The following is a 24,670-nucleotide window of genomic DNA, read 5'->3' on the forward strand; positions in this document are numbered from 1 at the left end:
ACTGGGGTTGTTGAGGTTGCTGATAAGTATATCCAGGGTACGGTTGATACTGATAGACTGGGTTCTGCACAACAGGACCGAATTGGTACTGTCCCTAGTACGGTTGATAAGTAAATTGAGGTTGACTTGTGACAACCGTACTTGGACCAGGTTGTCCTACAGGCATTTGAACCGAAGTCTGAATTGTGGGTCCAGACTGAGGTAAAGATGCTTGAGGAATTGATGCAGGAATAGTAGAAATCGGAGCTGTCGATACTCCGAAAGTAGGTGGGGTAGATGGAACATATGTTGCAGCAGTTACAACAGTCGTTTGAGGCGGAGTTCAAGGCGAACTAGGCCCAGGCTAAGAAACTACAGAAGGTGCAGAAGTTTGAATATTAGGCTAGACAGGTTGCTGGGTTGAACTAGAAACCAAAGGTTGTTCAGATTGAGATGACAAATGCACATTCGGTTGCAAGATCTGTTGAGATTGAGATGGATCCCACACTACGTTCATTCTGGGGTATGGACCCATAGAAGGTTGAGCATATTGAGGACCATAACTGGGTTGAGGGTAGGGTTGATAATTCAAAGGTACATTTCTAGCTCCTTGGACAAATGATTGACCTGAAGGTGGTTGGAAACCTTGGGTTGGGTACTGACCTTGAGGTTGATAACCTTGAGGCACGTACTGATACTGGGGTTGACCTTGAGGTACATATTGATATTGGGGTTGACCTTGAGGTACATACTGAGTCTGAGGTTGACCTTGAGGAATGTACTGTCTCGAACATATGTACTGTCCTTGAGGTTGCCCCCCAGGTGGTAAGTGAGTACCTTGAGGTTGCCCCCCAGGCAATAATTGAGGACCTTGAGGTTGCCCCCCAGGCGGTAACTGACTACCTTGAGGTTGCGGATTCGGAATAGTACCTAACATCATAAGAATATCTTCTACACTCAACGGCTTAATTCCATTATTACCAGTTAATAACCCTTGTTCAACAGGTTGTAGATGCTCCCGAAAAAGTACCAGTAAGTGACTAATACCCAGAGGGAATAGAAGGACCACCATATAAAAATGTTTCTGGGGATTGAGAAAACATGGATGACTCTCTCGACATATTCAGAGGAGGATAATAACCTCTAGGTGTTGGATGAAAATGAATGCGAGGTGGTGAAAAACTTAGTCCCGGGTTTTCCAAAAAATCGGTTAATGAAAGATACCAAGCGTCCCTCCTAGGTGGACTGTAAAAGATTGATTCATGCTCCCTAAGTTCTATAGTTGGTTGATTTCCAGGGATGGATATACCTTCTTCCGGAGTAACAAGTTCTTCAATGGCAATAAGTCCAGAAGGAAGATTTTGGGTAATGACTCTTTCTACCCTGGGTGAACCAGGACCACTGGAAGTTGGAGAGGCAAATCCTGATAATGGAGTAGCAGCAGGTTCAGTTTTAGGTTTAAAAATTTCAGGTTCCTTGGCTAATTCACTAGTAGAAGAAAAACTACCAGTAACTTCGGAAAATGAAACAGGTTCAATAATATACTCCGGTGCTTGAACTTGATAATCAGGATGTACAACTAAAGAAGATTCTCCTTCTTCAAGTGACCCAACTCTACTGTCACTAGGAGTTACAAGGGCTCGTAGCCCTTTAAGCTAGCTTGGTGAAAACTCAGGAGGTTGGCCCCGAAGTCTACGAGACTGCCTCGGTAATTCAGCCACAATTAAATATTTTAATTACTTCACACACAAACAAAGAAAAATCTCAATGAAAACCACCTAAAGTCTCTAAAGAACCAAACAATTTTGAATCACACGCCTAAAGAATATAGGAGGTCAAACCACACACACAAACAGTAACTTTCCGTATCGAAAACACTAGTTGGTGATGAAATCTAACGTCGCAGAATTCAATACAGAAATGGCAGTTGGAACAGTTACTCCGACAACCCACTTAATGAATAGAATGGCATAAGTTTCTCCACTAAACCGTCTTGAGTGAAGAGAACCCCCCAGAAAATCCAAGTGATTCTAGTCGACGTTTGCTCCAGGTACAGTGGGATCTTCCCTCCACCGTCACCTTAGGAAGAATCCTATAGATTATGGTCACTATGGTTACCAACGGAAACAAATATACATGGGGGAACAGTCTATGATCCGATACACACGCAAGGGCAGAGTAGCAAGCTCAATCCCCTTGAAGGCTCCTTGACATAATCCAAGGTTTACCAACAAGTGACCCCAGACTCCTCGACAATGGTTAATCCAAGGTTTACCATTTTTAATACGTGTATATCTTCTATCATTCCCAATGAGGAAGGATTGATTACCCCACTAGTTCGGATATGACCTCGTGCTTGACTCCTTTAAGAGGAGCTTCCCAGAGCATAGATGTAACAATTAGAATTTATCTCGTACCGCAAGATATAGCTACTTGTTTGTTTTTACTATCTTGGAGAGTTAATTACTCCCTACTCCAAGATACTAGCCTAAGCCATGTTGGTGATAAAGAGCCCTAGAAATAAAAAGATTGCTAGATAAATTTTACTTTAAGCGTTATTTTTATTGGTTTTTTCTTAAGTAAAAAGGTGCGGAGATGAAACTTTATGGTGTGAAGACTCGATCCCAAAACACTAAAAATGCACCTAAGATGATAAACAATCCTTTTTATTCAATGAATTCCTAGCTAAAGAAAGAGTTGAGAATGCAATTGCTTGAAAAACAAATCTTTCCTTAACAAACAAATGAAAAGAAGAACTTTTTGTCTTTTTCAATAAACTAAAAAACGAGACTACTAATTATGCTCACAAAAAAATCCTTTTTCTTTTTCAACAATCAAAAACTACAAAAACAAATCTTTTCAAAAGAGATTTTCATTTTTTTTATTTTTATAAAACACTAAAAACTATTAAAAAATCTAATCTTGAGATCTATAAATTCTAAAAAACTAATTGAAGTAAAAGCTTACAAATTTTTTTTTCAAGGGTGTTTTACTTAGTTATGAGCAAACTAAGGACCAATTTGTCTAGAATCACAAATTAATCAAAAAACAACCAGGTTTTTTTTTTCTTTTTAAAAATGAAATCCAAAACTTTCAACACAAGTTCTTTCGAAGCTTTGCAAAGAGAAAAACAAGATGTATTCCTCAACAAAGGCAGATTTTACAAATCGGTCAGACTCATAAAGAAGACCAGCAAAAACCAGGGTGATCTGAGGTTTCTAAGGCTTCTAAGTTCTAAGTTACTACAAAGACCAAACGAAAATCAAGCCAAGCACACAAAACTTCTAGAAATTCACCTAAAACCTAAATGCTAATGGAATTTACCCACAAAAAGTTTTTGACAAAACACGTGTAGATCTGGGCAGAGGCTAAACAAAATAAACAAATCCTAAGCTTAACTAGATGAAAAGACTTTAGTTTTTTCAAAAATTTGACAGGGTCTGTAGTCCCTTGGTATAACCAGGTGCGGTACCGCACTATGTAGTAAAGGAATAGTGCGGGTATGTACGCACTATGTTACAAACAACAGATGCGGTCCACTCTCAAAAATATGAAAAAACAAAAAACAATTCAAAATCTAAAGAACCTACCCAATCCCACACACATCAAGCAAAAACCAGAAACAGAGAAAAAGTTTCTCAAGTCAAAGTAAAAGCAAAGGCAAAAACCAAAAATTCAAGTCCCTAGCGGAGTCGCCATTTTGTCGGGTGGATAAATCGTTCTTATGGACAAGACCGATCTCCCTAGTATCTAATGATATCTAGCAACAAGCAAACCAAACAAATTCTATCTTTCTCTAAATATGCGATTTATTAATAAAGGCTAATAGATGTTTTAGGCCCACCTCGAGTCCAGTGCTAGTTTGTGGAAGCCACGCTCTGTTTGTCCAAATGAGCTCCCTTTTAAAGAACCTGCAAATACAAACAGGAACACATATCAAATACCACCTGCATAGCCAATATAATAAACCATATTTATCATGATGATCAAGGAATTCATGAAATAAATCATAGAAGACAATTTATTGAGAAAAATGAATCTGATTGTATTAACTTTAAACAAAGAAGAACTTTACAACCATGGTGCCTTGATGTTGTATAAGCTCCTCCTAGGGTCCAGCAAGAATCTCCTCTACTTTGACAAGTTTCACTCTCTTACCAATGAAGCCAAAAGGTATGTAATCTCTCCTCTCAAGCTCAAATAGGAAGTCTAAATTCCAACAACATTTACCCTCAAAAATGTTCAGCTTTCAACCTCCCTAGCAACCAGCTCAATGCCTCATTTTATAGTGCAAAGGAAGGAAGTTACTAGGTCCACCTTCAAAGGGATAAGCTCCTCTCATCAAGGGGTTAGCTCCTTTAGTTATGGGATGCATGAACCACCTAGGAGCAAACCAACCACGTCAACATTCCTTCTAGAAGCGTCCAGAATTAACCCAAAGTGAGTTTTTAAGAATAAACTTGCGCCTTTTTTACTTTCACAGGGGTCTGCACCCACTCCTTTAGATACAGAGCGGACAGGTCCACAGGTAACATGACCAAGGGGTGCGGGACCACAGGTAATGGTAAGAGAAAGTGCGGAACCAGAGTTTTATAGATTTTCAAAGGCTTTCTCTCATTTTTAAAGCTTGACATGAAGAGCTGAGGTTTGAGACTTGCAAAGGAGGACAGTATGAGTGGTGATAGACTCACACTGACTGCAGAAAGTCATGGTGACAATATTTTGTGTAACACTTGTCTTGATGTAGCTTCTCAATGTTCAAAAATACCTGCAACCACAAACATAAGAAAGATCAAAGGCATATGCAACATAAAAATTCAAACAAACTTAATCTAATGATCAAGGAGATTAGAAATTGAAATTGCCTTAATGAATATCTAAAGAACTATAAACCACTCATAATTTTAGTAAGACAATACAATGGAAAAAAATGATTCATTTGTATTGGTTCAAGGATAAAGAAGAGCCTTACAACCTTTGCCTTGATGTCATTAGGTTCCTCCCAAATGCATCCAACCCTTTCCGTAGATCATAAGCCTTACAATCTCAATTAAACAACTTAAGTCTATCTTTTCCAACCCCCTCTATCCCTCTACCCTCTGGTCAATTTATAGGCCAATAGGAAGAAGTTTCAGATCCAAAAGAGGAGGATGAGATCCCCTAATTGGGGGATTAGGGTTCCTTGAGGAAAGGGAACTAGGTTCATCATATGAGGGGTTTGGCTTGAATAGATATGACTTGGGAGATTTTAGTTGGATATATTTGCCCAACAATGTTTCTAGATCTCACTTCTTATTTTACTTTTCGGTCTCTAGTGGCAGACAGAGCATAATTTTGTGCTTTTCTCAGGGATAAGTACAACAAATGTGCAACAACTTCTAGGAAAAGTGCGCAGGTCATACTTAACAAGGTAAACAAGCTATTTTCGCCAAAATTCACATCTTATTCAAGGATTCTTTTATTGTTTGACCTCTAAGAGAGTTCAATGGAACATGTTCACGGATGGCAAGAAATCCATTTATATCGATCAAGTGTCATGGTGAAAAAATGATGTGTAACACGCCTCAAAGGAGGTTTTCACCTGATATTTATTTTTTTTTCTCTTTTTTTTTTGTTTTCCTCTTTTTCCTCTTTTTATTTTATTCTTCTATCCTACTCTACTTGAAAGAAATAAATTCTCTTTTAAGTACAAGAATAATTCCAATGGAGCCATTTGCATAACAAGATGATATCTAAAATCATGTGTCAAAACATATGCTTTGACATGTATCTGAATATGAGAGACCAACTACTTTGACTTTGACTATGCCAAACACTGTTGAAGAGAGTGGTTCTCTTGCTTAGTGATTGTCAGGAACAAAAGTTCAATATAACCATGATTCCCTTGGTTCACTTACTCATATGTATCATTCTTCATGTCTTCTTTTTCCATGCCATTCAAATATTCTATTATTTTATGATTATCCCCTTGAACACATAAAGGATTTGATGATAAGCAATGTAGAAATTCTTCAATACCAGGCTCTAATGACTGCTCTTCATTAAATGTGGTCCATTATTTTTTAGTCTCCTCTGGATATTCTTCTTTTGGATGTTTTTCTTCAACAAGAGCAAGAGAATTTCTTCTTTGCAATACTCTTTCTAATCCACGATGAAAATATTTTGGATCAAGAGCATTTGTTTGGATATTTTGTATCTCATCATTGTAAGTGGGTTGAGTTACTTTATTGCTTGGGTTTGGAAATGATTGTGGATGTAGTGGAGTGGGAGTGGGTCATTGAAATGGTTGTGGTTGAGCATGTGGTTGTGGTGGAGGTAGATGGTATGGATAGCATTGGGTTTGGTATGGAGGATATTGAGGATGTTGAGGGAAAAATGGATCACCCCATTGAGGTGGTTGGTTTTAATATGGATGAAAAGGAGGAATGAAATATTGGAGAGAATAATACCATGAATATGAAGGAAAATATGGATCACCCCATTGGGGAGGTTGGAGTTGATATGGATGAAAACAAGGAATGGCATAAGACCATTGATATGGTTGAAAAGGTTGGGGATAATAAGACCTTTGTTGATATGGGTTGGAAAAGTAGAGTTGCTTAATGCTTCCTTCTAACTTCTTTTTCACATCTTCTTCTTCTACCTGCACATGATCAAGTGAGGGGGTTTGTGGTATTGAGGAAATATTTTTTTTATAATTTTTTTGAATGAAAATGCTAATGCAATGCAATTTTTTTTGGTGAAAAATATGAATGCAAAATAGAGTACTTTCTTTAACACCCTCCTGGGAAATGGCGCCAAAAAGTGATGAGCCCCAATATTGCAACAAGAGTGCTACAACTCCCAGGGCTACCAACTTAACTTATCAAACTGAGGTTCGTACAAACTTAAGAGGGGTGAGCACTATATGTGCCACAAACACCTTCCTCTTCCTAGTTTGACTTCATTTGATGCAAGTGAAATAAGGCAATGAAATAACTTCAAATGAGAAAATATCTAGGTAAACCATCAATCCTAAGTTGCAAAAGGTAAATAACCATAAACAAACCTATTCTACTTTTGCTTGGAAGTAAATGGTAGAAAGGAAATCGGTTTTATTTGTAAAATTATAAATCATAATGATAACTAAGTAAATATAATATATCTTGCTGGAAAGGAAATGACATTAAAGAATTTTGATTTTATTTTGCAGGAAAGGAAAGTCCTGGATTACTCTTGCAAGAAGGAAATCACACTTTGCATAAAGTAAATTGCGGAAAGGAAATCTAGACTAATTGCAGAAATAAACATTTAAGAAGAAAGAAATGTAAGAGCTAAATGGTGACCTAACCAAGCCTAATCTCAACCAAAGTGGTCTCAAAGCATTCATAGGCTATAAATCTACTTCTACCATGAATTTGGAGTGAATTTGGGCAAGGAAGATCTCGAAAACAAATTGCTACAAGATGTTTATTGCTTGAGTTAACTTGCCAAATTCCCAAGAAAATCAAATGAAAATGAGATGGGGTAAATTTTTTATTAATTAGGATTTCCTAGGACTCAAATCCAAGTGTAAGCATTCAAAAATACCCTTGTTAAGATGTGCTAAAAAATAGCAGAAAATTACTACTCTAAAAACCAGAAATTCTGGAACTAGTGAGCTGGTTAACTTACCAAATTCCTAACTTGATCAAGTGAAAATGCTATGGGGTGAATTTTTTTATTAAATGGAATTTTTTTAGGACTAAAGACATGTGGAATCAACTCAAAAGAGCCTTGTTATCATGTGCTAAAAAATAGCAGAAAATTACTGCTATTTTCTACAGGATACTTCCAGAAATTCCAAAATTGTGAACTAGTAAACCAATCCAAGTAGATCAATCTTGGATTTGACTTTGTAAAATTGTTATAAATATGAATAATTATTGTGACTTCATAAATAACCTGAAAATAAACTCACTTCAATCATTTAACCAATATAGCCTACATCAAATGAAGCATGGATATTAAGTGCAGAAAAATGTAAGAATAAGAAATCAAGTGAACAAGACATTCAAAGAAGATAAAGAGATTGTAAAACAAGGCTTTAAGTATCTTGTGATGGCCAAGCCCAAGGATAATCATAGTCATATGAAGGAAACCAAGCTTTAAAAGCTAAAAATGACACCAAACTTCATTATTTGAATCAATCCAAGTACATCCCTGCTAGAAATGAGAGTATAGTTACTAAATAAAAACTTTTCTCCACAATAAGACCAAGAAATACATTCCCCTAGAGGAAAATTCGAATTGGTCTTTATACAAATAGTTGGGGAAGCATCCTCCTTGAAAGGAGGCAACTTTCCCCTCCAAAATCCCTCAAAAAGTGGATCTGGTTCCCAACAATATGGATCTTCATTAAATGACAAGGAACACATTCCTAGATTTTCTCAATCATCAGAGCTCCATAATTTGTGAAATAATTTCATAATATCTTGTTTATTTATTATCCAATATTAGTCCATCCTGAAGCAGGGAGAAAATCCCTAGATTATCTCAGACCCCAAATCTTCATAATTTTCCCAATATTCTCATAATATTCTAGAAAAATAAATAACATTAGGCACATAATATGCAATTATCTCTAAACCTTCTTAATAACATATTAAAGCTAAAAATATGTCATCCAATGTAAAAACAGACGTTTAATGTGATGAAGGATGGTCAAATGAGCCTTAATTTGTGTCTAATTTGGAGGCTCATCACACTAGATGGTTTATCAACTTCCTCAACACGCACCCAAGTGGTTTATTATCCCCTTTCGACAAACACTCTTCACCCAACTTCTCCTCTAAGCCTCCCACTGATATTTTCATCTTGGACACCACAATCCAACTACTCCCATATATCAATTCTGAGGACAATACCCCTAGAAACATTGAACAAAAGATTTCTTTAGCTATGTATTATGCTCTACATAATTCTCCTCAGTGTCCCATTTCATTTTTTTTCTTTTTCCTCCCTGCACTCTATTTGCTAACTCTTCTTGTCCCCTCACTGATATTCTCCACATCATGGAATTAAGATCCAAAAAGTGGCTTAATGCCTCACCATCTTCCCATCATTTTCATTTCTAACTCTCCAATGATGGCGTGCCCTGCCATTCCTCCCCACCACTCATAACTCACCCTAGACTATGGATCCATCAACCCTCTCCCTTAGGCTACCTAATAGAATTTCATTGCATTTTTATATTTAAAAAAATATCTCATCCAATCATTAAGAATCACATAGTCATAATTAACACTTAAAAAATAGGGGCCAACATAAGGGGTGTTACAAACCCCACCCCCTTCAAGGAACATCGTCCTCAATTTTTTTTTTTGTAACTAACAGCAAAAGAACAAAATTAAGGTTTATAAAATATCTCTTACATCTTCCTATTCATCCAAACAAAAATGGGTATATCACCCTCATTTTCTCTTCCATCTCCCAAGTGTATTCATTGGGTCCAAAGTTCTTCCATTACACCTTGACTTGCTTTATGACTCAATTCTAGAGTGCAATATGCCTTCAATCAAGGATGAAATGCAATTCTATTTCCCTTGGGTTCCACCTATATCATGGACCAGTCGACAATGTGATTATCATCATGTACATATTTCTTGAGCAAGTAAACATAAAAAACCTTATGTGAATTTATTGTAGGTGTAAAGGCCAGTATGTATACCACTGGCCCTACTCTTTCAAAGATATAAAAAGGGCCACAAATTTTGGGTTCCAATTTAACAAAAGCTCCCACTTTCAATGAGATCTTCCTTAGTTTGATATAGAGATACACATACTCTCCTACTTTTAATTCCTTATACACCCTTTTCTATTCTAGATAACTCTTTTGCCTATCTCAGGTTTCCTTTAATTTATGTTTAATTTTGATCACTTCCTGTTCCATTTCTATTAGTGTATTTGGCCGAATAACTAATTTTTTCATTAGATCATCTCAGTTGATAGGAGTGTTGCATTTTTACCATACAATGCTTTAAAAGAACTCATTCTTGGTGAATACTAGTATCCATTATTGTATGCAAACTCCACTAATGCTAGGAAATCCTCCCACTTCTTTGGCTGATTCATGACATACATCCTTAACATATATTTTGTTCACTCTTTCCAATAGGCCATTAGTTTGAGCATGATAGGAAGTACCAAAGCCCACTAGGCTCCAAAACCAACAAACGATGACTTCCATAAGTTACAAGTGAATTAAAATCTTGATATGATATAATATTCTTGGGTACGTCGTGCAGTCTAAATATTTCTTTCGTGAAAATATGGCATATGTTGATAGCCTTGTGAGTGGAATTGAAAACAATGAAGTGAGATGCTTTACACAACTTTCCCACCACCACCATAATAACATCATGTTGTTTGGTTGTCTTTGGAAATATCATAATGAAGTCCATTGATATGACTTACCACTTCCACTTGGGAGATGGAATTGGTTGCATTAATTCTACTAGATGCCTACATTCTACTTTCACTTGTTGGCACTCCGTACACTTGACAATATGTTCCTTCAATCCTAGCCAATAATACACTTTTTAATAGATGTTTTCATATTTTAATAATTAGGATGGCCTAAGTAAGGTCATTTGTGGAACTTTTCCATGAAAATATTCCTTAAATAAACTATATCAATCACATATATTTTGTCTTTGAACAATAACATGCTATCATTTGTGGGTTGGTAGTTCTTGCTTAATGATCCTTCTAGTTCTTTTTGCAAACATGCCTTCACATGTTGGTAATAATCATCATGGGACACTGCCTCTTTAATCATTTCCTGGAGATCAATTGTGCAAGTATGCAAGACTTCCAAATGGACCTCCCGTAGGCTCCTGCTAAGCGCATCTTCCACCTTATTTTCTTTTCCTTTGATGTGTTTTATTTTGAAATCAAACTCACTAATTAAGGAAAACCATATAGCTTGTCTAGCATTTATCTTAGGTTGGTTAAATATACACCTCAATTCCCCATGGTTTGTCATCAACACAAACCTTCTTCCCAATAGATAGTGCCTCCACATTTTTAAAGCATGCACTATGGATGCAAACTCTAAATCATGGGTGACATAATTCTTTTCATGTTCATTTAAATTTCTTTATTCATATTAGACCATGTTCCCTTCTTGCATCATAACTCCACCAAGTCCTTCCTTGCAAGCATCCATGAAAACCACAAAATCCTTTTCTAGATCCGCTATCCTCAAGATAGGTGCACATGTGAGAAATTTCTTTAATTTCTCAAAACTAGCCACAAAATCAAATGTCTATTGAAATATTTCTCTTTTTCTCTGCAAGGATGTGATTGAATGTCCAATCTTTGAGAATTCCTAAATAAATCTTCGGTAATATCTAGCTAACCCCATGAAAGATCTTACCTTTGTGACATTTTGAGGAGTGGTCCATTTCATTATGGCTTTGATCTTGTCTGGATCTACAAATAATCCTGAAATAACATGCCACAAGTAGTGAACCTGCATTTGGAAAAATTTACACTTGTTGAGATTTGCATATTACTTATGCTCCCTCAACAAATGTAATATTTCTCTCATGTGTTCATCATGCTATTCTTTAGTTTGTGAATATATAAGGATATCATCCATGAACACCAATACAAATTTAGCTAAGTAGGGATTGAGACCATTGTTGATTAAGCACATGAAGGTAGCAGGGGTATTTGTAAGTCTAAATGGTACTACTATAAATTTATAGTGACCATATCTAGTCATGAAGGTTGTTTTGTGGATATCTTCACCTTTGATTCGGAACTAATGGTATCCAAATGTCAAACCTATTTTGGAAAATATTGCTTCCCCTCTCAATTGACCGAAAAAATCATCAGTCTAGGGTAGTGGGCATTTATTGTTCACTATATTCTTGTTTAAATATCTGTAATCTATGCATAGAAGCAATGTTCCATTCTTCCTAACAAATAGTGTTGGGACTCCCTAGGGTGATACACTATATTGAATGTAACCCTTATCCAACATCTCCTTCAGTTGTACCTTCAAATCCATGAGTTTTGGCATGCTCATGCGATATTGATCCTTTACTGTTGGAATTTTTCCTCGAATTAACTCAATGGTAAAATCAGTATCCAATTTGGGTGGTAGTCCAAGTACTTCCTCTAGGAATACATCACAAAAATATTTCAACATTGGGTGGTCCTTAATCTTTGAGTTTCCTTTTAATTCCTCAGTCACGTGGACAAAAAATAATGCAGTCTTTCTACTACATCGTTTCACCTGAAGCATAATTATCTACCTAATCAAGATTGGTCTCTTAATTCCTTGTAGTGTAATCCTCTTGCTATTGTCGCTGAGACATTCCAACTCTTTATTGTAGCAATGAATCTTGGTTTTTTTGGATACCAACTGGTGAGCACCAGTATTGCAACAATAATGCTACAACTACTGGGGCTTCCTACTTTACTTTTATCAACCCGGTAGTTCGTAACAAACTTGGAAGCGACGGTGCTGTATGCACAAGTACTAGCTCTTACTACAGGTTGTCACTTGGTCAACTGGCGCAAGATCACTAGGAGCTTAAGACAACCTCTATGAATTCTCAGAAGAAGCTTTTAACTGTGATGAAGGAAAGCTAACTCTCCAGAGGCTATTCTATTTGCAGAAAGAGAAGGAAGACTGAAATGTAACACAAACCCTAGAAAACCCTAATTTATCCACCTAACCCTACTTTTGCAGAAAAAGAGATAGAAACTGATGAGATGAATTCCATTGACTACTGGAAGGGTGAATTACATCTATTTAAACTACTTCTAAAACAAAATGATAAAAGAACATCTTTTTTGTGTGTTTTATGTGAAATTGTTATGCATGAGCTTTTGTCTGTTTGTGATTGTGGCAGAGGTTTGGTGGCGATGGAGGATGGATTTGGTTTTTGTAGAGGTGGAGGAAGGTGTGGAGAGGTCCTAAGAAGCCCCTAGTACCATTCTGAAGACTTCCCTCGCAATTAGACTTCAAAAAATCACTCACAGGAAATTCTACAGGAGGTTGTAAGGGATCTACAGGAGGAGGCAAAGAGCTGTTTTTAGAGGTTTTGAAGGTGGAAAGATGATGGGAAAGGGTAACTAAAGGCTAGATGAAGGTGTTGAGGTGTCTAGAGCTTGTCAAGGAAGATCAAGAGGGACATGATGGCTGGATTTGTTCAAATGGCAAGAGGGAAGCTTATGGAGAAAAATGCATAAATTAGGGTAGATTGGTGAAATGTTGCGAATGACTTGGGAAATCTGTGAGAAGTAAGCTAATGCTAGCTGCGTTATGGATGTATGGTGAGCTGAGGTTTCCTACAAGATATCTGCACATCTACATACGAAAACTAATCAAAGAACAGACTAGTTATACCATGAAAACAAAAATTTCTCTATCTTGACCTAATTTCTGACCTACAAACAGAAAATGTTGAACAATAACCTTTGAACAGAAAAGCATGTAGAGAGATATATTGTAAAAGAACAAGAAATGATCTAGGCAACAGAATCTGAAGCAATACATTAATCTTTCCAAATCAAGTCATCACACTAGAAATTGCATGGAAGAGCAAAACTGTGTTTTTGTTGGCAGCAGTAGTACCTTGACCTCAAATCATAGTCCCAGAAAGGGAGAAAGGAGATCAGGCCTACTGTTGGCCTTTATGAATCTTAGCCTATCACTGCATTAACCTACTTGAGCAGCTGAAACAAAAGTAACTATGCAAACCATCAAAAGCAACCTAATCTAAGCAAGATAAAACAAATCTATGTAACAGAAATTAACTCATGAACTGAAGCAAAAACATATAAGTACAAAGCAAGAGGTGTTGGGAAGCTTGGGTTGGGCCCTAACCCAAGAGATTTATCCCTCTAGAAGAGATCAATGCTGGCTCAAAAACTGTTTCATCTTCATTATCAAAAATAAAAGTCACATTACATAAACTGTTCTAAAAAAGGAAGCTCGAAAATGAGCTGAACTGGAGCTATACAAAAGTGAAAAAATTCTACTAGTGATTGGCTAACCTACTGAGGCTCTAAGCCCCCTTATTTGTACAAATGGAGTCCCCCAATATCCTTCCTAAAATCAAGGAGCTTGACTTCCCAAAACTGGAGATAAACAATAGTCCTTCTTTACTTGTTTGGCTGGCCCTTGGATGCATCAATGTGGCTGCTTGTGCTCCGAGTTGCTGATGGAGGATTCAAGGAAAGGGGTCATAAATGAAGGAGACACCCCCCTACAAATCCTCTTCCCTGTTTTCCTTGAATATTTGCTACCATTTTCTCATAAATCCTTTGACTTTGTCCAAAATTGACCAAAAAATCTGCATAAAGCACACATTAGACTACATGGCAAAATGACTAACCCAATTCACTCTATTAGCATAAATATAATCAAAAACATGTAATAAAATAATGAGAATGGTGGATTAAGTTGAATTAAGAGGAAAAATGAGCCCATATAATTACCCATTTCTGGGGCTCATCATCACCCCCCTACTGAATGTGTTGCTCATCCTCTGAGCAACTAATCTATCTCCTCATCCTTGATGCCCTTTATGACCTCCCTGACATTCCATGCCTCAGATGTGAGATCCTCCTCTCTATCATGGAATCCAGCCTTTCCATCCTCCTTTTCCCACTATTTTTGTTCTTCTTCTGCTTTTACTCCCTCCAGTAGTCCTAACAGCAGTGGAGGACTGAACTTGAGGCCAATCCAATTGGCCTTCCAACTTTGCATAGAGTGCTTATATGGTGGCACTCTCCTCAAGGCTTCTCTCATCCTATCTGGGGAGTGATACTCCCTGATCTGTAGGCTGTGGGGCAGTGTGTTCCACCTTCTCAAGCAGGCATGAATGCAGTCATCCCCAAGCAATCTCTCCATGTCCTCAAAATGGGCAATAGCCTGGGCTTGCTCATTGATGTACTTAATGGCCCTTTGAGGATCAGTTGCAAGTTGCTGGTGGGTGCTAATGAGAGCCATAGGGTCTGATGGCTCTGCTCTAATCATCAGAGGTTCACTTTGTTCCTTTTCCATCAACTTCTGAATTTCTGCTGCTCTTTTCTCCTCATGACTCATCCAGGATGTCATGGCCATCAACTGTAAGTCACCCAACTTTGCATTGGGGTCCCATAGGTTCATATCAGTAAGGACCATGTTATGTAAATAAAACTCTGCCAACTTCGCCTTGTCCTCTGCTGAACTGTTTTCACATAAATCTATGAACTGTCCATAATCCTAGAAAGGTATGGTGCCCCTTTGGGCCAGAGTTTTGATTTGGAATTGTAGCCACTGATCTTTGAGGTAGACCCCATAAGATTTGGCTGGGTGTCTGCATTGTAGTGCTTCCATAGCCCAACTGGCCATGCAGGCTAATTGGGCTTCTCTTTCCTGTAGCTGTCTCCTCAATATTTCATTTTCTGCCTGAGGTTCCCTTTCTTGCAGCTGCTTCTTTAACATTTCATTTTCTGCCTCCAATTGAGCTCTTCTGATGCTTTCTGTATGCCTAACCATGCTCAATTATTTGCCCATTTTCCTCAATTTATCTTCCATGTGCCCAATTTCTTCCCTCCGTTTTGATTTTTCAATCTGCATCCATGTATGGGTCCTTACTCTTTCCTTTTCCAGCTCAAAGAAAAGAGGGACTGCAAACTTTTGTGGGATGATTTTCCCTCCTTCTAGAAGGTTGTAATAAGAGCCTAAATTAGGCTGAGGGTCAGGCTCTGGTATCTCTTTTGCCTTATCTTTCTCCTTGGTCTGTTCTTTTGCCTTCTTTTCAAGATTCTCAGTCTCTTGAAGCTTTGTCAATGTCTCCTGTAGAGTGGTCTACGCCTCCTGTAGGACTATTTTAGAGTCCATAAGTTTGATCCTTTCTTTCCAAGTAGAAGCTCTAGGGCTTCCCCTTTCATAGGTAATGGGGGTTTTGGATGGAGATTCCTTATTTTTGGTAGTAGGGCATTTTCAATGATGATGGGCTCCTTTGAAGGTGGCTGAGGCTTCCCCATCTTTATTTTGGTGCTTTTTCGAGCCTTGAAGTACATGGATGGTTGTCTTTTCCTTTTTCCTTTGGGCTTGGCTGGAGTACTAAGTGCAGCAAGAACAACTACTGCCTCCCTTGCTAGTGTCTCAGGAGACACTTCTTCCTGCTTTGTTTCTTCTTCTTCATCTATTGTTTTTCCTGTTTCTGCTGGTTTTGCTTCTGCTGTCTTTGATTTTGTTTGCTCCTCTTCTTGCTTAGCTTCTGCTTTTCCTGTGGCAACCTTTTGCTGAACTATCTTAGGCTTCTTCCTTTCAGTTCTTGGCATCTTCTTTTTCTCTGCTGTGGTTTTACCCTTTTCTGCTTTTGATTCTTTCTTCTACTCTGCTTTAGGCTCATCTTTGGTGGTGTCATGTTTCTCCTTTCCTATCTAGTTTTCTTCCTTTCCTGTGCGGGGTTCCTCTTCTTCCATTTGAGTGTTCTTTTCTTCTTCATGGATTTCTTCCCCTTTTTGTTCTTCCTCTTCACTTTCAGATGGACTAAGGTCATAGGTGAGAGTTTTTATATCATCCTCCTTAGTCATGTTTCTAAAAATCTCCCAGGCTATGGGGATTGTGAAAGTGTGGAGGGCATCATCCACCAAAAATTTAATCAGCCCATGGTGAGCCAATTGGTCTGAAACTCCTACCTTCAATTTGGTGCTAGATTCTATTAAGGATTGGAGGAGAAAATATGGAATACCGAGTTTTCTAGATGCAGGAAGGTCCATGCCATATCTTAGTTCATGTAACAGTCTGAAATGGTACCCATAAACTATGTTGTATCTTCCTTCACAGGAGATGTATTTCATATTCTGATAACTGACCTCATTCCACGGGTAAGGTATACTTGTTCTCCTGATGCCATTCTTGTCCTCCATAGGATGTTCATTAGGCTGGAAAAAGGTTTTCTTGGCAACTTGACCCAATGGTTTTTTTTCCTTACTCCAGGGTAGTCCAAGTGGGAGGCTTGTAATCCTGTTGATGAACTCTAGGGTGATTTTTATAGTTAGAACCCTGAAACTGACAGTGGCATGGGTTTTTGAGTGAGGTTTTAAAGACAATATAAATTCCTCTGTGACTTCATCATCATATCCATGCAACTTTTCAAGGAAAGGCATCCAATTTGCTGTAGTGAAGAGGGCTACCACTTCTAGATGTTCATGTAGCTTAGTTGAATTCAGAGGCTCCTTTCTCATAAAACCCCCTGTCATGGTGTTTCAGATTCTGCTGGAATATTTCAGTTGAAGAGGGAGGTAGCAAGTTTCAATCCCGAAAATAGAGGAACAATTGAGGTTTTCTTTCAAGAAACAGGGAGAGAGTTTTTGTGTTCTTTATTTTAAACAAAAACAAATTGCAACTTTCCTTCCTTCCAAACTCCATTCTCTAGACTCACATTACTTCTCTGTCTGTTTGAGGGAAAAAATACCTTAGAAACAGAGAACATACAGAACTGCGTTTTTTTCTTTTTACAAAATAAGCAGACTACCCAATGCAAGTTCACTCTTTATGGGCTTAATTTTCTAAAGTTGCATCATCTTTTCCATTGGAGAATACCATAGAGGAGAAAGAGACAGTATTTCGATGCAGAGAGAAAATGGAGAAACTATATATATATATTTAAAAAAGAAAACACAGGCAGACTATGTTCTCACTTTCCTTCCCTTTTCAACTCAATGCCTCACTTGGAATCACACCACCCTTTGTATATATGGAAACGCAAAGTGGGTTTTCATTGAGGCTACCTTTTTCAACTCGAATTTGTCATAAAATCCTGAGGTTTCCTTTGTTGTGCTGCTCATTGGCCTTCTTGTAGAAAGGCTCCTGTAGCACTGTGTTTTCGCTCCTGTAGAGTCCGATAATGCTCCTATAGAGCCCGATAAGTGAGCACGTCCTGAGAACGATAGAACTTGACTGTTTTGATGCTCTGGAGGTGGTAGGTAGGTTGATACAATCGAGAGCTCGTCGACACAAATGAGAACAAAGGTGGTGAAGGTAGTCAACTGCAGTGTACTTGAGCTTACGGGAGCATTCTGCGATGATGAGGTGAGGTGGCAGGAAGGGTACATTACCCTCATCCAGACCGTTGGTCCCTAATTCAATGTCATTATGAAAATTTTATGCCGCCTGCTGCAATCAATTCAATCATTCCCGTTAGATTCCGCCATTACCTATTTTGAGATTTTCGAGTTGAATGAACACACGTGCTGACTGCACCCGCTAAGCGCTGTTTGAACTGGACGAGGGGGGCTAGTTAGCTGGTCACCGATCTAGTTTGATCGCAACCATCTCACTTGTTCATGTAGTTTTTAAATTATACCCATGCAATAGAGGAACAGGTTTAGTCACTTACCTGTTAGTCGAGAATTGTGTGCTACCGTGCTGTTGCATGCTTAGAATTTGGCATTCTATCCATGGATTTTTGCTGCTGGCGCCCGTGGCTTTGGATTGGTGGCTCAGCTCCCTCGTAATGGTGATCTTAAATTAGGATCTGACTCCTTGCGCATTCTACACAACTGTGGCTGCACTGACCCTGCCTCTGGAGCTCGATTTTTAAGGGGATCAACTGCTACAGGAATCCTACAGGATTTCCTGTAGCTGCTCCTCCCTCTAAAAATTTTGGTTGAGGCTTGAGCAGGGACTAGAGAGGTAGCTTAGGAATATTCTATCAGTCATGGAAAAGTAGTTGGTATGCACTAGGTAAGAGTTAAGTTAAGGATGCTGCTTGTTTATTCTTCATTTAAAAAAAAACAAAAGAAACAGGATTTCTGTGTTTTCTGTGCAGGGAAGAAAGAAGCGAGTGAAAATGTAGTGGTGTAGGTATGGAATGGAGAGTTACGAGGATGAATGGTGGTAGAGGGGTCCACAGGTCTTCTGGACAAGTTTCTAGCCCTTTGATCCTTCTCTTGACTTGATTTCAAGCTCTTTGTGATTTCTACGGGAGCCTCCTGTAGGATGCATAGTTTTCCAGAAAAAGTGAGACTAGGGACTGGGAAAAGACAATAGCGATTGAGAGTGGGTCTATCAGAGGTGTACTCAGCTTGGCCATGTCCCTTTTTCTTTTGTGGCCCTCCTGCAACCTGCAATGTATTCAAAATAAATCAATTTTTCTGTTTCTGTCTTTTTTTTTTTTTTTTTTAAGAGACAGTTAGGGCGCCTTCAAGGGGAGGTTTTCACCATACCTGCCTGCCCTAGGTGCCTCCAAGGGGGGGTTTTCACCCAGGGATCTTTATTCTCCTCATTTTTTTACTCTTTTTTTTTTTTTTAAGGGAATGGGTGGAGTGGAGGCGGAGACTTGCTCCACTACCAACACTGTTTTACTCAGATTTTCAATGAATTCTTGCTTGGAGAGGGGCTTCCTATAGATTTTCAACCTATGCCCATTGACAAGCATGCAGATGGCTTCTTCATCTATGGTCTTTATAAGAATTGAACCATTGTCATTGCACTTTTCTACTGTGTACGGTCCCAGCCATCTTGTCCTCATTTTTCCCTTGAAATCTTTATACCTTGAGTCATACAGCAGTGCCCAATATCCTTCTTGGAATTGCTTCTCTTTGAGGTGTTTTTCATGCCATATTTTTCTTTGAAGCTGGACTACCTCTGTGTGGAGAAGGGCCTGCAATATTTGTTCATCCAATCCATTTAGCTGAAGTAACATTTCCTTTTTTGCATGGCTGAGATCTAGGTCCAGTTGAGCTGCCATCCTTAGTGTGTTGTATTCAAATTCTATTGACAGCAAATCCTTCTTCCCATAGACCAGCTCATAGGGTGTGAACCCTGTGGTGGTCTTCCATGTGGTGTTATAGGCCTAGGTGGCCTCAACCAATCGATCTGCCCAATCTTTTCAGCTGCTGCTCACTACCTTGGTCAAAATTCTTTCCAAAGTTCTATTAGTCACTTCCACCTGCCCATTTGCTTGTGGATGGTAAGGGGTGGAAGTTTTGTGCTTAATTTTGTGATGTGTGAGTAGGTCTTCAATCAGATTGGAGGTAAACTGACTCCCTTGATCTGTGACTAATTCTCTTGGATACCCAAACTTATAGAATATATTCTCCCTTAAAAACTCAGCTACTTTTTCTTCTGTTGCTGCCTTGATCGCCTTTGTTTCTGCCCATTTTGTCAGATAATTAGTGCACACAATGATGTAATATTTTTTCTTTGAAGGAGGGTTGACAGGACCCACAAAGTCCATGCCCCACTTCTCAAATGGCTTGAAAGTCACTTGAGGTTGCAGGGGCATCTCATCCCTTGGAGTAGGTTTCCCCATCCTTTGACACCGGTCACATTGGCTGATATATCTCCTTACATCTTGATGAAGAGTGGGCCAATAGTAACTTGCTTGCAGAATTTTGAAGGCAATCCTCTTTGCTGCAAAATGCCCCCCACAGGGCCCATCATGATAGGTCAGGAGAATTTCAAAAACTTCCTCCTCCTTGACACATCTTCTCAAAACCTGATCTAGGCCAATTTTGAAGAGATTGCCCCCAATCCAAGTGAAAGGGGCACTTTTCCTCACGATCTTGCTCTTCTCTTTGGAGGACAGGTGTGGTGAGAACTGTGCGGAAACCAAGTAATTCGCTATATTATCAAACCATGGAGAGAGTACTGAGATGGAAAATAGGTGTTCATTTGGCATTTGATCATCCACCATTCCTTCTTCACCTACAGTCAAATCTATTCTAGAAAAAAAATCAGCAACAACATTTTCCTTACCCGGCTTATCAACAATGGTTAAATCAAATTGCTGCAATAAAAGAAACCATCTAATAATGCAAGCATTTACATCTGGTTTGTTCATTAAATACCTAATTGCAGCATGATCAGTGTGTACAAATGTTTGATAACCGGTGATGTAGTGTTTGAATTTATTTAGGGAATGGACTACATCTAGGAGCTCCTTCTTGGTTACAATGTAGTTTAATTCTGCCTTCGAAAAGTTTTTACTTAAAAAATATATGGCATAAGGTAGCTTCTCATCAACTTGCCCTAAGGCTGCTCCTATCACTTTGTTCGAGGCATCTGTATGAATGTGGAAAGGCAGGGCCCAGTTTGGACCTCTCAAAATTGGGGCAGTCACAAGTTTACTTTTCAATGTATCCAAAGCTTCTTGATAGTTGTCAGTCCATATGAACTCGACATCTTTCCCCAAAAGACTAAACAATGGAGAGGCTAGCTTATTGAAATCCTTAATGAATCTTCTATAATACCCTGTTAAACCTAGGAAACTCTGGACATCTCTTACCTTTTGAGGAGGTGGGACCCTTTGGATGATGGCAATTTTGTTGGGGTCCACCTGTAATCCTTGCTGAGAGATTGCATGACCTAGCACGATCCCTTCAGTCATCTAGAATTCACATTTTTCAGGACTGAGGACAGGTTCATTTCAATACACTTCTCCAAAACTTTTCCTAGGTTAGACAAAGCTTCCTGGAAGTTAGAACCATAAGGGATAAAATCATCCATATAGATTTCCACTGCATCATGAACTAGTTCAAAGAATATACTTAGTACTGCTCTCTGGAAAGTGGTGGAAGCATTGCACAATCCGAAGGGAAGGACCCGATATGCAAAGGTACCCCAAGGACAAGTGAAAGTGGTCTTATCTTGGTCTTCTGGGCTGATTTGGATCTAGTTGTACCCGCTAAACCCATCTAGGAAGGAGAAAAACTTTTTCCCCGCCAAGCCATCTAACGCTTGATCTATGAAAGGCAAAGGAAAATGGTCCTTCTTGGTGGCCTTGTTTAGTTCCTGATAATCGACATAGATTCTGCACTTCCCATTTTTCTTTGGCACTAGCACTAAAGGAGAGACCCATTCACTGTCAGAGATGGGGTAGATGAATCCTGCATCCAGTAACTTTTGCAATTCTTCCTTGACAATGTCTTTAAGGGCTGGATTCATCCTCCTTTGAGGCTGCCTGACTGGTTTTCAATCTTCCTTAATGTAAATGTGATGAGTACAGACTGAAGGGTGCACTCCCTTCATCTCCTTATAGCTCCAAGCGAAGGCATCCAAATGGTTTCTCAATAAGCTACACAGTTCCTTCTCCTGAGAGGTGGATAGGGATGAGTTGATTTTCAAGGTTCTTTCTAGGCCGAACTCTATATTCTTAACTCGAAGAGAGGTCAGGTCTGCCACACAGATATCAAATAAGGGATTAGCTTGGGTTTCTTTCACTAGCTCTTCTAATGGCAACATACTGGGGGGTGGATTCTGAATCAAGTTTTCAATGATATCATCCTCAGTTTGTGGTCCCCCCCCCATGGTAGCTTCTACTGCACACAGTGGTGCAGAATAGACTTCATCCTCATCTTCCTCCTCCAACCAGAGAGGTAGATCATGTTCTAACAAAGGTTGGGCAGGAGGATATAGGACTAGCTGCTTAGACATATGCACATTCTTGATTTTCATGTTTACAGTTCGACAACTGATGTAGGCATCTGCAGTAGCCAACCAGGGTCTTCCCAGGATGAGAGGATACCCAGTGAGCTTTGCCTTTAGCTGGAGAACCAGGAAATCAGCAGGGTACTTCCAAGAATCAATGGAGACCATTACATCTTCCACAATCCCTTCAAGGGTCACGGTGGAGCGGTATGCTAACTGCAGTACTATTGTGGTCTTTCTCAAGGAGCCCTGGAGGTTGAGCTTGATCATATTTTCCTTGGTCATCACATTAATGGCAGCCCGTAGATCAATCAGGGTATGGGGAATCATGGTGCCATTGATGTGGACATCGACTATAGGGCTTCCAGGGTCTAGATATTTCAGACAAATTACCTGCCCCAACATCAGGTCAGACAGTTGTTTTATGACATTGATAGTTGGGGCATCTCTCCTGCGCCTGCCTGGATGCCTGAAGCACTTCTCCTTGTTCATCTTATTGTATATAGGAACATCCTTTATGGCTTAGAGAAGTGGTATCTTTACACATAATTGTTTCAATTCTCCCAGAAGTTCAGTTTCTTTTGGGGTAGGCTGTGTTGTTCCGGATAATTTCTTAGGAAAGGGTGGAATGGCTTTTGGTTCACTTTCCTCTTTTTCTTCCTCATCCCCCTTAGGGGGACGCTGGTTATCTGGGAGAACCTTCCTAGATCATAGGTTAATCTCCTGAATCTCCACAGCATAGGTTGGGCATGATGGTTCCCAACTATATACCTGCTAGCCCTGTATGTTATTAGGGTTCGGGTTCGGTTGAACAGGAATTTGGGGTTGCCTTGGTGGAGCAGGAGGCAATGGTTGTGGTTGAACAGGTGGTGGAGGCAAAAGAGTGGGAGAAGAGTTGTACTGGGGCCTCCACCCCTGATGAGGTGCATTCCACTGAGGCTGTGGTTGGGCATAAGAGTGAAATGAATGACCAGCAAGTTGAGCATGGTACTGAGATGGATATGACCACTGCGGAGGTGTGGACCAGAAAGGATGAGTAGGGGGGTCCCAAGAAGGCATGGAAGTGGCTTGACTGGAGTTGTAATATGCCTGGGATGTCCCTTGCATCCCCTGCTAATAAGGTCTAGGCCCATGAGGCCTCCTTTGGTTCATGAAATAGAGTGTTTTAGTGGCTCCTTCGACCCCTTGGTATACAGCTTTAAGTCCGGGCAAGGAAGGGAACTGATTCGTAGAATGATCTTCTTCACAGACTGAACACACTTCTATAGAGTTCAATGGACATTCATTCCTAGGATGCCTTCTGGTGCACCTAGGACAAAAAATGGCCAACGCCCTCTCTACTTCCTCTTGTTTCTTTTTGATATGCAAAGTATCCATTTGCATGGCAAGAGTTTGCAGCATCTCACTTTTGAAATCTTCTAACATGTTTCCAAATTCACCTCTGAGGGATGAACTAGATGAGGAGGTACTAGCCATGGGTTGACTCCCCCTACCTCTCTTTCTGGCTACCCTAGAATGGTTTCTAAAGACAGTTTTGATGTCTTCATAAGGTAGTTGGTAGATGTCTCCCCTAGCCAGTAAATGGAGGGTGTTTAGAAGGTCTTCCGGGACTCCTCTGAGCAGGACCAACTTCAGAGATTCGGGGTCAAGTGTGCACCTGGCCCTTTTATAACTGAGCTAGAATCTCTCTTCATAATCCTCCAATGATTCATCACTTCCCATGGTCATTTAGAAGATTTCTTCCTTGGTATCTTTTGACCTACAGTAGTCCTGATATTTTTTATTGAAGGCTTGTTGCATCTGAGCCCAAGTTGTGATGCTGTTGTCAAGTAACACCATGAACCAACATAATGCTGCATCCTTGAGGGTAGAAGGAAACAGTTTCAAATTCTACTCATCTTCTACATAGTCATAGTTTCGATAGACAACAACAAACTCAATTAGGAAGGTGTCAAGATCTTCTGTAGTTAATCCATGGAAGTGAGGTAGGGCTGAAGGGCTTATGTTTTTCATTTTAGTGTCCCCATTGGTTTCTCGGATAGGAAAGGTACCCTCTACTCTCTCTCCATTTCCCCTCGCATTTCTATTTTCAACCATGGTCTCAAGAGGGATGGTTTCTTCCTCTTCTTCTGCTATAGGATCCTCGTATATCTCTGGTTGTTCACCTATAGGTTCTTCTGGATCACTGCCACCAAAGAAGAGAGAAGGGTGGCTTTGTGATGTGGTGGAGGTGTTGGGTAGGAATTTCCCTAAATTATCTCTGTTCCTACGAGGTATGAA

Source organism: Pinus tabuliformis, chromosome 4_2, assembly GCF_031772625.1.
Source record: "Pinus tabuliformis cultivar Carrire ecotype Pingquan chromosome 4_2, CPIR1, whole genome shotgun sequence".
NCBI lineage: Eukaryota > Viridiplantae > Streptophyta > Pinopsida > Pinales > Pinaceae > Pinus > Pinus tabuliformis.